Below are 15,884 nucleotides of genomic sequence, written 5' to 3'. Positions count from 1 at the left end.
TTGTAGAAAAAAAACTGAATGTGGGTTACACTATAGCATCATTTACTTAGATATAGAGAAACGGTATGTCGATTTCATTGACTTACAATTATATGGACATCGGGTCCGCGCTAAAAAGTGTCCGGTCCGAACTTATAGGGCGTTAAAATCGTATACAGAGCGTCATTCACGCTTTAGTCTTCGTTTGTTCGACTAACAGCGAAGCAAGCAAAATTAGACAGTACTGCGATGACATTACAATTTAAATTCAACGTTTTAGCTTTTTCATATTCCTTTAGATGTCACTACGTTTAAATAGGTTGACTTGGGACATTTTTTTCGTGGTTTTTGTATTACGAGTACACCCGTCGTCCATTTATTTGTAAGTCAATGGTCGATTTCGTTTGATTTTCCTTTTATCACACATTTTCTTACGTAAAATTTCAGAAACTTATATTGTTCCCATAGACTTAACGTGATGACCCTTGACCGAATGTATGAATAAATGAAATATTCTTTATTATTACTAGTGTTATTATAAAATTTATACACTTTTTTCTACAATTCGTATACCCCGGCTCTGTAATATAGTTTGTTAGGGAAGTGACATGCCCGAGAATCATTTCCGTTCATTGACATGCTCTCCGTGCGGGAGCTATTGCGTTTGTATCCTGTTATTATTAACGACGGTGATGGAATCTTCCCGCGCGGTCGTCGAGTGATGAATGAGATTTCACGAGCGAGCTGTATGCCGCACTCTTAATAATAAAGAAGTCGATAAATAACATTTTTGAGATGTTGGCAAAAAGTTGAGTTCCTTATAGGACTAGCGTAGGTTATCATTTTTAGCGTAATTGACTTATTAACATATTGCTGCTTGGTGCAAGAATAGTGGTCCAATCCTAAATAGGTTCTTTTTTGAGTTATTATCTGAGATTTTTTCAGAAAATGCTAAATTTTACTGTGAATTTCACATTCATATCCCGCACACATAGACAACCACAAATTACATCCAAACTCACGAGAGAAATAAATGTAGGACATAAAATTATTTACCCCGTCGGGAATCGAACCCGGGACCTCTACGTAAGGCAAGAGTAACATGACAACGTGCAAATTTGAATGTGACTAATATTAATCATTTGAATGGGCAAATCATTCGCCTAGGTAGAATCGTAAGCATTATTATTAAGTCGAAACTCCACCAGATCATTCGCCATGTCCACATCAAAAGATCGCTGTCCCCGATACGGTATTTACCATATGTTAGAGAGGGCTAGGTGGTCACGAGTATCGTTGTGCTATATGGAGTAAAAGCTTCTGTTCTTATTGTAGCGAATGCCATTTCCATCCCTACGGACAACAAGAAATTGCTTTGACAGCTGATGTAAAGAGCTGTCAAAGCAATTTCTGAATGTCTTTTAACCATGTCTATAACCTATAATGGGATACTACTTTTATAGGAAAAAATATGTAATGACCTTAATTTAACCTTGTACAGTACATATAATATTATTTGTTCTTATTAAATAAATATTGTTGAAGTTTTTGTGCTTGTATTCTTCTCCTCCAATCATCATAATATTATCTTCCGCAAATAAACAAGGGAGCATCAAACACTCGTAAAAAAAACTTATCTGTATTAAGAGGTGTGGCGCTAAGGTCCACGTAGTGTCATGGCAGTGACTACAAAAACTAAGAGTTCAATTCAAGTTTTAAGAGCGTGGTACCGTTTGTTTATTTTATTGCTATGTCACATTATGTATGTAAAAAATATTATGTGTTCCGTGAATGTAACAACTTCAAACGTATTTTACATAATAATTTTCTCATACTGTTTTTACAGTCGCAATAAATTCAATCGTGTATTCCACTGGCATTCCCCTGTCAGTTCTATTTCAATATTTATAGTTAAAAGTCCGCACTGCTTCCTCTCCGTTACTTGTTTGCGCGATAAAACAAATACATTAGCATGATTATTATATTATCAATAACGGTTTTTAGCAGTTTTTTTAACGTTATGAATCATGAATCATATTAAGGATTTATGTTCTGACAAACTTAGTGGATAATCAGTTAGCAATGTGGTTGCTGGATGAGGAGGTCGGGTGCAACTGAAAGCTAGTTATACTTGAATGCGCGTATTATTTATTGACATTTGAGTACGTTGACGACAAATTATTATTTCCTTTTACGTATTGAAATACTTTAGCCATTTGAAAAACAAACATGAGACAATGTATATTTTGGAATGTTTAGGAAATAAATAATAAGCGCCACGCTTTCACGTACATTAATGGCTAATCTGAATTCTATTTACTAGGCAACAATACTTAAATTCATCGGAACAATACAACCGACGCCGCGTAGACCAAAGACGTTATTTTAATTTAAAACGTAAAAGCTAAACAAATAGAGCTTATTTTGCCAGGACAGTTAGATGCACCGGGCGGCGTGAGCGCTATGAAATTCGTGTCGAATAAGCGCGCCCTAAAAATAGAAATTTTATACGGATGGATGATCAAATTGGTATGTCCATGTTAAGAAAACGTAGGTACATACTTTTAGTAAATTAACTAGTGATGGAAGAGACGCAGTCTTTTTAAGGCGCTTTATAACGACTCGATTCCATTTTAAAGGACTCGACTCTAAAATTAAGACTGGGGATTTGAGTTTTTATTAATAAGACTCAGTCGTTATACTACAAGACTCGAAAGACTTGAAAATCGGCTCGAGTTGTTTGCAAAGGACTTATACCTATTTTATATCTTGTTAAACCCGAAGTTTATAAATAAAAATGACGTAAGTAGTATGTAAATAATCACGTTTATTTACTCACAATAAAAATCGTAAAATAAATACCTTGTGGGTAGAAATAAAATCACGGCTCATGACTCGCGACTCTAGAGTCTCTGAGGCGCCAGTCGTTTTAGTCTTTTTAGTCTTTTTAGGCCTATAAGTCTTTTAGGCTTCCTAGGGTTAAAAGACTTCGACTTGAATTAGTCTTCAGTTTTAGTCTTATGACTCAAGATTTGAGTGTTAAAAGACTAGACTAGTCGTGAGGCGTTAAAAATTATTTGAGGTTTTTTAAAAGGCCGTAAAATACTCTTTCATCACTAAAATTAACTCCCTCAATCCCGATCACTGCTTATTAACGAGCAGGTTTATTTTTAACTAACAAATTAATGACCATATATATCTTCTTTAGCCAGCAGATTAAGCTCTGCTGCATACGCAGTCCGTAGAATCTGTGAGCTTACCCATGTTGCTACCGCTACACAGGTTTACTTTAGATACTTCCATAGTGTCCTGCGGGATTCTCATGTGGGGTAAAGCGGCAGATATAGAAACCATATTTGTGATGCAACTACGAGGTTCTCTGGTTTCTTTTAGAGAAAAGTTTAAGGAGACTGGTATCATGACTGTAGCATCACATTACATTTACTCAAATAGTTTGTATGCCCGTAAAAATATACATAATTGCATCTAAGAAAGAAGATATCCATAATATTAACCTTAGAACGACCAAACTCATGGTACCACGATTTCGTTTAACTAAGGTAAACAACCGTACACGTTTTTACAATAAGATTCCGGAGCATATGTTAAAATTATCATTTCCTAAGTTTAAAAGTTACACTAAAAGTATTTTAATTGAAAGTCACGTTATAAAATTGAAGAATATGTGTTAGATAAAGATGTATGGAAAGACTACATGATTCAAAGTGTATTCCATAGCATTTAAGTTTATTTGAAAATGGCAATCCCTAGAGTTTTTTCCTCGTTCTTCTCAGGGAGGTCAGCGTACTAAACGAGCAATAGCTTACTTTACTTTTACTTTTAATGATTATTAGACTTAGATTTTGTGTTGTGGTAAAACTAGCTCCGAAAATGTCGTACTGAAAAGAATAAATGAAATAAGCTCGAACGTTTGATGCTCCTCCATTGTCCACGGAGGAAATGAATCCATTTCTTTTATAGCTGTCGATGCACTCGTAAAAGTAAATTGCTATCTTCGACAGCAGTCTTTCTGTTTAGTTTTTACTTTTACTAGTGTTCTATATTTCAAATTAGATGGTAATTATCAAAGTTCAAAGTAGCAAAAGATTATCCGCGGCAGGGGCACTGCCTTTATTTCAGAATTTAATTTTTTACAAACGACATGAAAGCTATTTGAGAAATCGTATACTATACGTGTATGTATTTAATTCAATTAAAATACATATTGAACATAACGGTTTTCTTATAATATTTCGAGGTAAGTTTGTAGTGTTTTTCTATCGTGACCCAAAATAATTTAACAAAAACACTATCAGTTACCGTTGTAAATCTAATGTTAACAATAATAAGAATAAAATATACCAACGGATTTCTATTACACAAATAATATACGACAAATTGCGCAGTGGAAAAAAAGCGCGCAGATTTCTAATAAGAAAGAAAGCCTCTCCGAGCCAGTGAGGTGAAAAAACAACAATTTAATAAACACTTTATCAAGACCTTCGAAGTCGAGGTCTAAAGTACTGTTAAGTGCGCAGAGGCAAAGTTTTCAAACGTATACGGGTAAGTTCCTTATATCGTGCTAAGTATAATTAACAAAGATCAACGATTTTCATTATATGCCGTTTCGGCGCGTTGCGGAATTTTCCAAATTGAACATAAACAGGAAGTCCATCACGTTACTAATGTGTTTTATAAATTTAATAATAAATAGTAGCTGTAGAATTTGAAAGAGTTCGTTCAGGGAAGTACTACCATCGTACCGTTTTTGGAGGCAAACGAGCAGACGAGCCACTTGATAGCAGGTGGTCACCGTCGCCCATGGTCATTTGCAATATCAGATAAGCTTAGCCTAGTCTATGCGTTGCCAGCCTTTGAGAGCCTTGTAAACAGGCTATTTGAAGAACCCCATGTCATAGCGCAAACACTTAAGGAGGAAGATCATTCCACATCTTGCAGGTGCGAGGAAGGAACAAACGAGATGCTCGCGTGGTCTTACAATGCCAGGTATCTAAGACCGGTGGCACCAGTTCCAAAAGTTCTTCAAACCACTCCCTTTATAAAGACGGTAGAACACACACAGAAATCCAACGTCTCTCCGTAGGCTAAGGGGCTCCATACCGTCTGTGAATTTTTTCAGTTTCTATTATAATGTCAAAAACCCCGGTGGTATGGTATAAGAGATCGGATCTCTATCGCGATCTTTTGAGTTCACTTTTAATTACAGGTTTCAGAGAATGCTACTAAAAATAAGATCATGCTACTTAACCAAATTCACGTGTTATACCCAAAGGTACTTGTCGTCACTGGGTTTCGCGCTGCCAACTTCTCTATTATGAAGCCATCGTACTCCGAATGGGCTACTGCCGTTGTATTGTACATGTATAATATATTATCATATTTGATGCTAGCCAAATTGCGTTATGTATAATGGACGAAAATTGAAAAATTATATATTTAATATTTAATTACCGATGAAATGTGATTCCGTTTGTTTTGTAATTAGATGTTTTGCTGTTTTTCCCATACCACCGAATGCAACAGCCCCCCATTGTTAGAGATATTATCTTTATTATAATAAATACAGAATATTTTTGGAATATACGGAGACGTACACACAGGTCAGTTGTTGGCGCTGTACTATTTCAGCTTTCTAATTTGTGATTTCAGCGCAAACGAGAGTTAATATTTAAAAGTGATATAACGCCCATTTGCCTGATGATATACTCTGACGATGATAATATACTCGATGTCTGCCTGTCATATATAAATCAAATAAAACACACAACATACAAACACAGCCTTAAATCTATAGCTATTATTATACAAACGTCTTTTGAAAAGTTTTTAATGTAGATTGAGCTCACCTGGTTGTAATATCTCTGCTTAGCCGAAGACACGAATCTACGGCATTCAATTCCATGCGCTATCACTTTTTAGCACCAAAACCGAGTCAATTCTCATTTCTCACTTTTTTTACACTATTTTTACACTTTATTTACATACCATTGAAACATTAGGGAGTAGAAATTTAAAAGCTAACTATACTGTACAGGTAAATTGAGACAGGACTAAAAAAATGTAGGTAGACGTTTGGTTTATTGTATACGTTGATCGGATTTTTTTCTCTTGAGGAATTTTGGTCCCCTGAAACAAAGAAATATATATTATAGAATTTTTGAAATTAATTTGTCGTAGACATACGATCTTTGAAACTTAATTCCGCTGCGGGCGTACAATATTTAATGCGTAGTAGTAGTATAGCACCTTGTGAAAAGGTTCATCCAGTGAAGTACTGCCACCTATCTGGTAACTTTGGCCTTCCTTGGATCTTTGAATAAAACTGGTTTACCGATTTGTCTTTTTTCTCAAAAAACTTGTAGTCAATAGGAGCAGTAGCCCCTTACCTATTTCTGGTGCCAAGCAGTAATGTCAGCGTTACTGTGTTCCGGTTTTGTAAGTTCAAAAAATGAGGGACAAAAAATTACAAAATATAATTAGTACTTGTGATTTTAATTTAAGGCAGGATTGTGTTTGCAATCTTAGTCTTCCCTCGTAAGAATGAACGTTGTTTTAACGCATGAGAACCACGTATAATTGGACATAGTTATGCAAACTAGAACCTACCCACAAAATGTCACTTTCGAAATAATTAGACTTATGTAAAAACAGTGTGAAGAAATAAATAGGCAAGTTATTTGAGACAAACAACGTGAGTTATGGGTAACATGGAGAATGATATAGGGAAACTATTATATTATAAAGCAATAAATAGCAAACATTATGCATCTTTTTATTTGTTAACGAGAACCATGTTCTAGTTTTCGTAATGAAAAATGCTAAAGATCTACTTCAGTACATGTGAAATGGACCTATTTAGCATATTTTAAAAATACCTTATGAAGTTGAGCGGCATGGTTCTTTTTAGCTATTAAAAAGTTACTTATTTAGGGTTGGTACCCTGAAGGACTTTTATTTTCTCCGTTTTGGCTTGGTATTTTGCCAGGACCTTTTGTGAGCGGGTATAGGACACGTCTGGTGTTCTACCTAAATACATAATTTCACTCAAGGTGTGGGTTGGTTCTTGTTTGCATAACTATGTCCAATTTAGAAAGCATTAGCCACAATTACACATGTTCATCGATTGTAATGAATACTAGCATGTTTTATGAATAGTATCAGGTTTTAGTAGCAGTAGTCTTGTGAAAGAGGTCGTTCAAGAAAGTAAGCTACGTTACCTATTTCAGCCGCCAAGTCGTAATATGAGCGTTACTGCATTCCGGTTGCAAACGGCAAGGGTGCTGGTGAAATTACAGGCACATGGGACTTGTCAACTTACGTCTCAGGGTGTCGGGCGCAGTGGCAGTGCCCCTCAGATCTTTGCGATTTAAAACTCTGAGGGGCACTGCAACTGTTAATGACAGGCGTGTCGCTTACCATCAGGATGACTTTGAACAATTTTCTCAAACAGTTATTTTTTCCAATTCGTCATGTTAGTTAAATTATTCTAAATTTAGCACTCAGTATTGAATAAAAACTATTTCGTCCAATCATTGACTTACAAATAAATGGACGACAGGTCTAATACAAAAACCACGAAAAAAATGTCCCAAGTCAACCTATTTAAACGTAGTGACATGTAAAGGAATATGAAAAAGCTAAAACGTTGAATTTAAATTGTAATGTCATCGCAGTACTGTCTAATTTTGCTTGCTTCGCTGTCAGTCGAACAAACGGAGACCAAAGCGTGAATGACGCTCTGTATACGATTTTAACGCCCTATAAGTTCGGACACTTTTTAGCGCGGACCCGACGTCCATATAATTGTAAGTCAATGCGTCCAATCCATTTTTGTTTTAATCTCCTTAAAAACTCGAGAAAAGTGTTGAAAGTTACCCAACTTGAGTGTAATATATGTAAGTAACACACCTATATTAGCAGCCGTAACCAACTAGGAGTCTTTTGTAAACATTAATCCTTTTTATGCAAATACTGTCTTTGAACTTGAATGGCGATTGAATAGAATATATAAAGGTGCGTATCCAATAGGATTGGGCACCAACTTTTTTTTATGTAAAGAAGGAGGCAAACGAGCAGACGAGCTACTTGATAGGTGGTCATCGTCGCCCATGGACATTGTCCAACAGATGAGCTGCCTATGCGTTGCCAGCCTTCGAGAGCCTTGCAAACACGCTTTTTGAAGAACCCCATGTCACAGCGCAAAGGTACTTCAGTACGAAGATCATTCCACATCCTGCAGGTTCGAGGACAAAACGAACGAGATGCCCGCGTGGTCTTACAATGCCAGGCATCTTAGATGTGGGGATGGACTCTACTCCTTTGGCGGGAGGTGCGATAACAGAAACGAGACGGTGGCACCAGTTCGAAAAATTCCTCAGAGCACTCTCCAATAATAAAGACAGTAGAACACACACAGAAAGCAACGTCTCTCGGTAGGCTAAGGGGCACCTTACCGCCTGTGAGTTTGGGATCATCGACAATACGAACAACCCTATGAACTCTGCTCCGCGCGTCTGCAATCGCTCAAATGGAGATGTTGTGAGAAAAACCAAGTGCTCCATCGGTTCGCGCATCTGCAATTGTTCCACAGTTTTCATTTGAACATTGAGCGAACACGAATGTTGCTTTGCTCGCGTCCACGAACACACGGCGTTCCGCTTTGTGTTCGCGCAAAAACCGCCAACGCGCGGAGAGTGCAACGTTTCCTGCGGACATATCCGCTAATGGAGCAGTTGCAGATGCGCGGAGAACAGTTGGTACTCGAACCTAATGGATACCCACCTTTATAGAATTTATTTTATATTATTAATGTTACAATGTTGGAATTAAAAATACGTAAGAGATAATCGTTACTAAAATAAACCTGAATAGAAATCGCTTAACTAAGAAAATAAAAAAGTCTACTAAAAAAGTAACAATTTCTTGGAAAGAAGTTCCTCTACAATGTTGAATTTACTATACAATAAAAGGATATCCAGTCGGGTATGAAACATTTCTTCGTTTGTAATACTTTTAAGATTGGAGTGTTCGTGGAATCGGGGACTTAATACAGCGAGGGTCTCTCGTTACGAGTTCGGTACGGTGGGTAACGGATTGTAGTTTTCCCGCGATTCGTAATGCTCGGTCTCTGTCTATAACATCGCTTGTAAATGTTTAGGTTTTGACGCACGTGAGCGATTATAAATATATTAAGAAAATACGTTCTCCGTCATCACATTGTGATTTTTTTTTAGATATCTACAAAACTGACTTCCTTCATCGTCATCCCACCTTTTTATCATCCTGTTTTCTGGTTCCTTGCCCCTTATTTTTTAAATTTTGAATCTTTCTATCTATGATTTATAGTTCATAGTGCACATTTTTGAAGAAACACCTTATTGTAACTCCGTCGAGTTGCTACATAGTGGTATATCGCAGGACATCATCGAGTGAAAGTATGCAAAGTACATCTGCTTCAATGCCGCATTGGAAACATGATGATGTAGTTTCCTTACGGCGTACATGGCACTTCAGAGTTTTGCGCATAGAGATTGCTTGCGCGGTGTGGCTACGTATTATCATATGACACAAAAATGTGTGTTGGTGGCTTTAGTTGCCATAGATAATAATACTAGATGGCTAGATACCAATTCTATTTGTCAAATAAAAATGTGTACGTGTTCCATTATGAGTATTAGAGGACTTAAGTCCTAAGTTTGATTTTTTTAATAATGATGTAATGTGGCAAACAGCCATACAAAATTCTGGTCTCGAACTAGAGAATTCCCTAGACAATGATTACCAGAGCAACAGAACTCACTCTAGGGAGTGCCCCAGAATACCCAGACCAGAACCAATTCAGTCAAGTCCTATCGGGAATCGAACGCCCACGGTGCAAACCGTTGATCCACCAAGGTGTTGTAACATACTTCTTTTGTACAATATACTTTATAATCATCTTTATTCATAGCATAGTTCCCTCATAATCCGCTAGATGTCGTTGACCTATTTTATGTAAATCTAGCTACGCGGTTTTAAGGTATCTCCTCGAATGGTGACGAAACCGAAACAGCACGGACAGCTGGACCATCAGATGTAGTGTATCACCTCTGGTCACACAACGCTTGACTTTTGGTATATTAAGAAACCCACGCCGCCTTCAGAGAAAGTGCTAGATTTAATGTTCTCGCCCTGTGCAACAGTCAAATTTTCGTAGTGGAGTTTGTTACTGTGCAAGACAGTAAAAAAATCAAGGTTAAAAAAGTATTTATTTGAAAAAAGAACTTGAAATTTGTTTAATAGAAAAACGAGAATGAATATAGCAAATTATGAACACAGAAAAAATTCCTACGATCCGGCCAGATTCAAACCGACGTCTTCTAGCAAACCGTGCCATACGCTATGCCAACTAAGCCATGGAACGAACCAGCGGACCTTACGCATTTTTCTATATGCTTGTTTGTCGGATCTTTGTATATGGTTTTCAACGACTTTTTAGCCGTAGCGCCATCTATGAGAAATCTATGAAAGTATTTCTTTACGTTGTAGTTAATGGAGTAATTTCACAAAAAATAATTGGATATCAATTAAATACAGTCAGATCTGGTAAAAAATTGTTTAGTTAAGATAATAGGTTATTTAGAAATAATAGAAAGCGATGATTATGAAGAGGTAAAGAATAATTTCGCCGTGTCCACCGGTGGCGCACCCCGCCCCGGCACATTTTTTGGTTGATAGGACGATGATGTACCTCCACCGGTGGCCATGTGACAATCTTTCCCGCTGGACAGCAAAAATAATGGTAATTTTGTTTCTGGTTAACGCGGCAATTCGTAAACTCGTTCAATTATAACTTGGAACAACGGATTCGAAGTTTTATTAAAATTGGTGACTTCATTCATAGGTGAAAAAACTCTGTTACAGTGTTATTATTTTCATACAAAAGTAATAACTTTATCTATGCTGTGTATGATGTTAGGAATGTAGTCCTTTCTCAAATTGTTCTTACTGGGAATTGAAGCGTTAACCGCGGGCCATCGCAGCCGTCGACTTGCATTACTGTTCAGTGTCATTGTAGTTTTTAACGAGCACTAAAGAACATTTCACATAGCAACGAATAATGAGGTACCTAGCCCACCTGAGAATAACTCATGTGTAACATACCCCATCCTGTGCAGCCAATGAACTGGATGCATCGATAGACTGGTCGTTCTGAACAAAAAAGCGTCGCCATTCACTATTTTATAACTATAGCCGAATAGAATAGAAATTATTGACAGCTACGTGTGGTAAATAATGTCGTTGTCTAAGAGTGAATACCTAGTACGTGATTTTTCACGATAGAGATAAATAATCGTTAAAAAAGTTACGAGGTTTAAAACTATAGTGAAACAAAAACTTTTTACTAAAGGTTGTTATACTTCTGCACTAGAATGACAAGAATCCGTGGTAGTCACCCGTTTAGCTCTTGCAGGGAACCTCAATCTAAGATCTTTGAAATAAATATTGTAAATGTTAAATGTACATTTATAAGAGCAACCCCTAGAGTTCCTATCTTACGAATGAGCAGTACAGTTGAATTAATATGACTTTGAAATGGAATTTGCTTACCTATGTAATAAAGATCATTTGAATTTGTATGTAATAAATATACAAACGGCGCGCCGTGTTTTGTCTGTTATTTGTAAAATGTACTATAAGACGCTATACATAAAACCTGTTTTGTATATTCTGTCACGGAGCAGAGGCGCAATGTAATACGTCATCCCATGTCGTTCAACTAATGGCATTTCATATGAACATAATAACTATCGTCACAGTGACGTAACATTGTTGCGTGGGATTTAAGGGGACAGTGTGTATGAGTAGTCTCATTTATGTACCATTTATGTGTCGATCTCAGTTATGTACCACACTAACACTATATTTCCCCGTGGAGCGTTGTAGCGTAAGTGTTTTATCATATACCAAGTGATGAGACGAACAACTCGGAGCTTTACATCGCAAAGATTGAGACATACAACAAGAGTGAGCTTAGACATCGCTAAGGCTTTTGATCGGGTCTGGCACAAGGCACTTCTGTCGAAGCTACCATCTTACGGGCTTCCAAAAGGGCTGTGCACTTGAATCGCCAGCTTCCTGTCTGAGCGGAGCATACAAGTCGCTGTCGACGGATTGTGCTCGGACACCATGCTCATCAACGCCGGCGTTCCGCAAGGATCTGTGCTATCACCAACTCTGTTCATCCTGCATATCAATGATATGTTATTAACTAGTAACATTCATTGTTATGCAGATGACAGTACCGGTGATGCCTAATATACAGGTCGCACAAATATCAGCACCAACAAGTGGAACAAACCAGACTGCAACTTGTGTCCGTTCGTTCGTTATGTAGTTACACAATTGTCATACATCTCAATTAAATCTGTGGTTACAGAAATTAGCTTCGCTAAATTTGATCCTTATACTGAGCGAATGCTCGATGGCGTCTGGGTAAAGCATGATAATTTCTCGCGCTCTGATAGGCCGAGTCCGTCCCCGGCCTCATTGTTACTAGCGGAGTATCGGAGGCTATTGCGATATAAATGGGATACAGATCGGATTCCAATAATACAAAGATTTACTTAAGCTTTCGCAGAGGTTTGTATATATTTCATTTTAAAGTTTCCAATTCATTTAAGCGAAAATTTATATGCACTATAACGCCAGAAGGCTCAAACTCAAGTATATGTTTTTTTTGTAATAATAGTATAGTTAATGGTTTTGACCTTGCGTGCAAAAGTCATTCAAAAACATTTGGAGAGGTTAAGGTTTAATTTAATGTTCAAACAGCAGTCATCCAGGCGCGTGTTCTTCTCAAGGGAAGTCAGTGAACGAGCAGTGCTTAAAAAATAACGTTTTCAAGTGTAAATTTATTTTACCTGTGAAATAAATTATTATTTGACTTTGACATTATCTACCATACATGCCACTGTTGGTCAAAGGTACTGTTGTATCATTTAAAAAAAATTCTAATAGTGGACATTTTTCCGGAAAATTTTGGAAAATTGAAAAAAAATAATGATTTTTGAAGTTTTCTTTCAGTAACTTCTACTTTTGACACGTCAAATATGGAACATTAAAGGAAAAATTTTGGAAAAATATCCGAAAAACATTTATGTTTCCGAAAAATATGATTTGTTCAAATAGTAAACTTTTCCATTACTAAGTTAAGGGTCTTCTTTCGCGCCCAGTTAGCACTCAGTTACACGACGCGAAAGTGTTACAAATGGATGTGAATTAATGATTCAACTAGGTACAATATAAAGAATATTATGCCTACTCAACATTTCCTTCAATACGTAGTCTAGTGACCTACTAAAGATGTTACGTTGCTTCGACATATTTGACTCGACATATGTGAAGATTTCGTTATGTTTTCCAGCTCACCTCAGTTAACGAGATGTATTGCTAACATATTAGAAGCAATAGAGCTACTTGTGAAAGTGTTCGTACAGAGAAGTACTGCCAACTACATATTTCTTCCGCAAAGCAGTATTGTGAGCATTACTGCGTTCCAGTTTTATAATACCAACTGACGGGACGAACAAGTCGTGCGCCTGTTGGTAAACGACATGCCTATTAATAACTGTTGCAGTGCCATCCAGAGAATTTTACCAGCACCCTTTAAAACCGGAACATTACTGCTTGGCGGCAGAAATAGGTAAGATGGCAGTACTTCCCTGGACGAACTCTTTCTAAAACCACTAAAATAATAATAATCGGATACTTAAATAACAAAAATTGCCACAAATATCAGATAGAAAACACTAACCTGAGAATTACCCATTTGGTTTTATTTCACAAACCATATATACGTGACTTAGAACCAAAAAAATAGTTACATTTATATTCCACTGTATTTCGTTGTGTCACTAAAATTTACACCATACACACTAAACAGCCCTCTAGTTTCCCCACCATTCACCCCACTTTCATATTTCATACCAATAAATGTGCAAAAACGAATCTTCTTCCCACATAACCATTAATCTTGTCACTCGGCGAGGGTGGGGGCTGAGTGCACCCCCCAGATTTGCTGAAACTAACGAAGCTGTTAATGATTCATTGTAGTTCTAAACACACAACTGATGTCATGCTTATAGCTACATACAGGCTGGGAAAATGGATAATGAAATCGATGAACACCAATTGCTATTTAATCGACGAGGGCGAGAGGCCCCGGCTTCGATTCCACAATAGGAACGGATTGGGAAAAGAACTTTCTACATTTTTTGTAACACACACACTCACATCCGCACTTCTGGTGTATGTTCTAGGTAGTGAATTCGATTGCCCTTGTACTAAGAAGTCAGAATCTCATGAGGGATCCCATGGAAATCGAAAAAAGCCGATAAGCTAATTTTTGAGGTCGGTTTTTTTAATAATGAAAAAGTTACAATTATTATTTCAAATCTAATTCGCGTGTATATGTTTTTTCAAACAAATAACGTTTAGGGTACTTCACAGGTCCCTTACTCACGGCTGACTGACCAGAGTTTTACTGACAGTCAGTTCAAGATAATTAAATCTTCAAATTCACATTAAATAAAGAAATAACTCTTTAAATGCAAATTAAGTGAGGCTAGCTTCTAAGACAGCAAAGACACAATGAAGAATGTTTAAACTCTACAGTACGGATAGCATAAATTCTACAGCTATAGATATCCCGATGAAGAAGATAGTATCGATTAATAAATACACATCATAAAGTATATCGAGACATAACGTCGAGATTTAGCTACTAGCTAGCAAACTCATGGTACCACGATTTCGTTTAACCAAGGTAAACAACTCTTTTACGGGGAACTGTATACGTTTTTGCAATAAGATTCCGGAGCATATATTAAGTTTATCATTTCCTAAGTTTAAAAACTACATTAAAAATATTTTGATCGAAAAATCATATTACAAAATTGAAGACTACGTGTTAGATAAAGATGTATGGAAAGACGACACGGCTCCAGAATCCACACAAATTTGATTCAAAGTGTACTCCAGAGCATTTAAGTTTATTTGAAAAGAGCAATCCCTAGAGTTTCTTGCTCGTTCTTCTCAGGGAGGTCAGCGTAGTGAACGAGCAGTAGCTTAAAAAATGACGATTTCAAGTGTAAATTTATTTTACCTATGGAATAAATAATCTTTGACTTTGACTTTGACTTAGCGATGTCGCTTGTGCACTAAATCAGATTAGAAACCGAAAAACTACGAATATCGCTTGTAAATTAATAAATATCATATACATATAAGATAAAATAATCCCTGTGACATTTCGGACTGTCATTTCTCGCATTCGGAACTTATACGACTAGGACGTAGTGCGTAAATGCTTCTATAAGAACTGATATTGGTCAAAGGTCTCTGCGACGTAGGTTCTACGGCGTAGGTACCACGACGTAGGCCCTACGGCGTAGGTTCTACGGCAGAGAGTCTACAATTTACCTAAATTAAAATTTTGATGTTAACTTTTCACAATTTACTGTTTTTTAAATCAGAAATATATATTTCACTCTTAATAATAATAGTTATCATCATCCCATTTATAAGTTCCACTGCTGGGTACAAGTCTCTTTTCCGGTGAGGTTTTAGTTTAGCTGCCTCAGTGGCCGACCGATTACCATGCCGAACTGCCACGGGGGAAATATTTGTATGGCCTACATTTATTTCTCTCGTGAGTTTGGGTGTGATTTGTGGTTGTCTATGTGTATATCTATGGCATCCACGACACAGTGTTTTCCTAGTGCTGTGTTGTGTGTGTGCGTTATTAGGACTTAGTCCGCTACGCAACCCTAATGTGGGTTGAGACCTCACACGTTTTCTGAGAGTTGTGAACATTCTTCCCTTCACCGAAAAGCTCATGGTTA

At 37.0% G+C, this 15,884-nt stretch overlaps 1 protein-coding gene across 1 annotated transcript in view; it reads right to left on the bottom strand.

Moving 5' to 3' along the window:
* LOC113228987 (muscle calcium channel subunit alpha-1-like) overlaps window positions 1-15,884 on the bottom strand; it is a 188,193-nt gene that overhangs the window by 112,073 nt on the left and 60,236 nt on the right. The window contains exon 2 of the mRNA XM_026462453.1: window positions 5,847-6,126. The gene's annotated coding sequence lies outside the window, so the exon portion shown is untranslated. The remainder of the gene's footprint in view (window positions 1-5,846; window positions 6,127-15,884) is intronic.

This window comes from Hyposmocoma kahamanoa, unplaced genomic scaffold (assembly GCF_003589595.1).
Source record: "Hyposmocoma kahamanoa isolate Upper Pololo Valley unplaced genomic scaffold, ASM358959v1 263, whole genome shotgun sequence".
NCBI classification, from domain to species: Eukaryota; Metazoa; Arthropoda; class Insecta; order Lepidoptera; family Cosmopterigidae; genus Hyposmocoma; species Hyposmocoma kahamanoa.
This window is presented reverse-complemented; position numbering and strand designations above follow the sequence as displayed.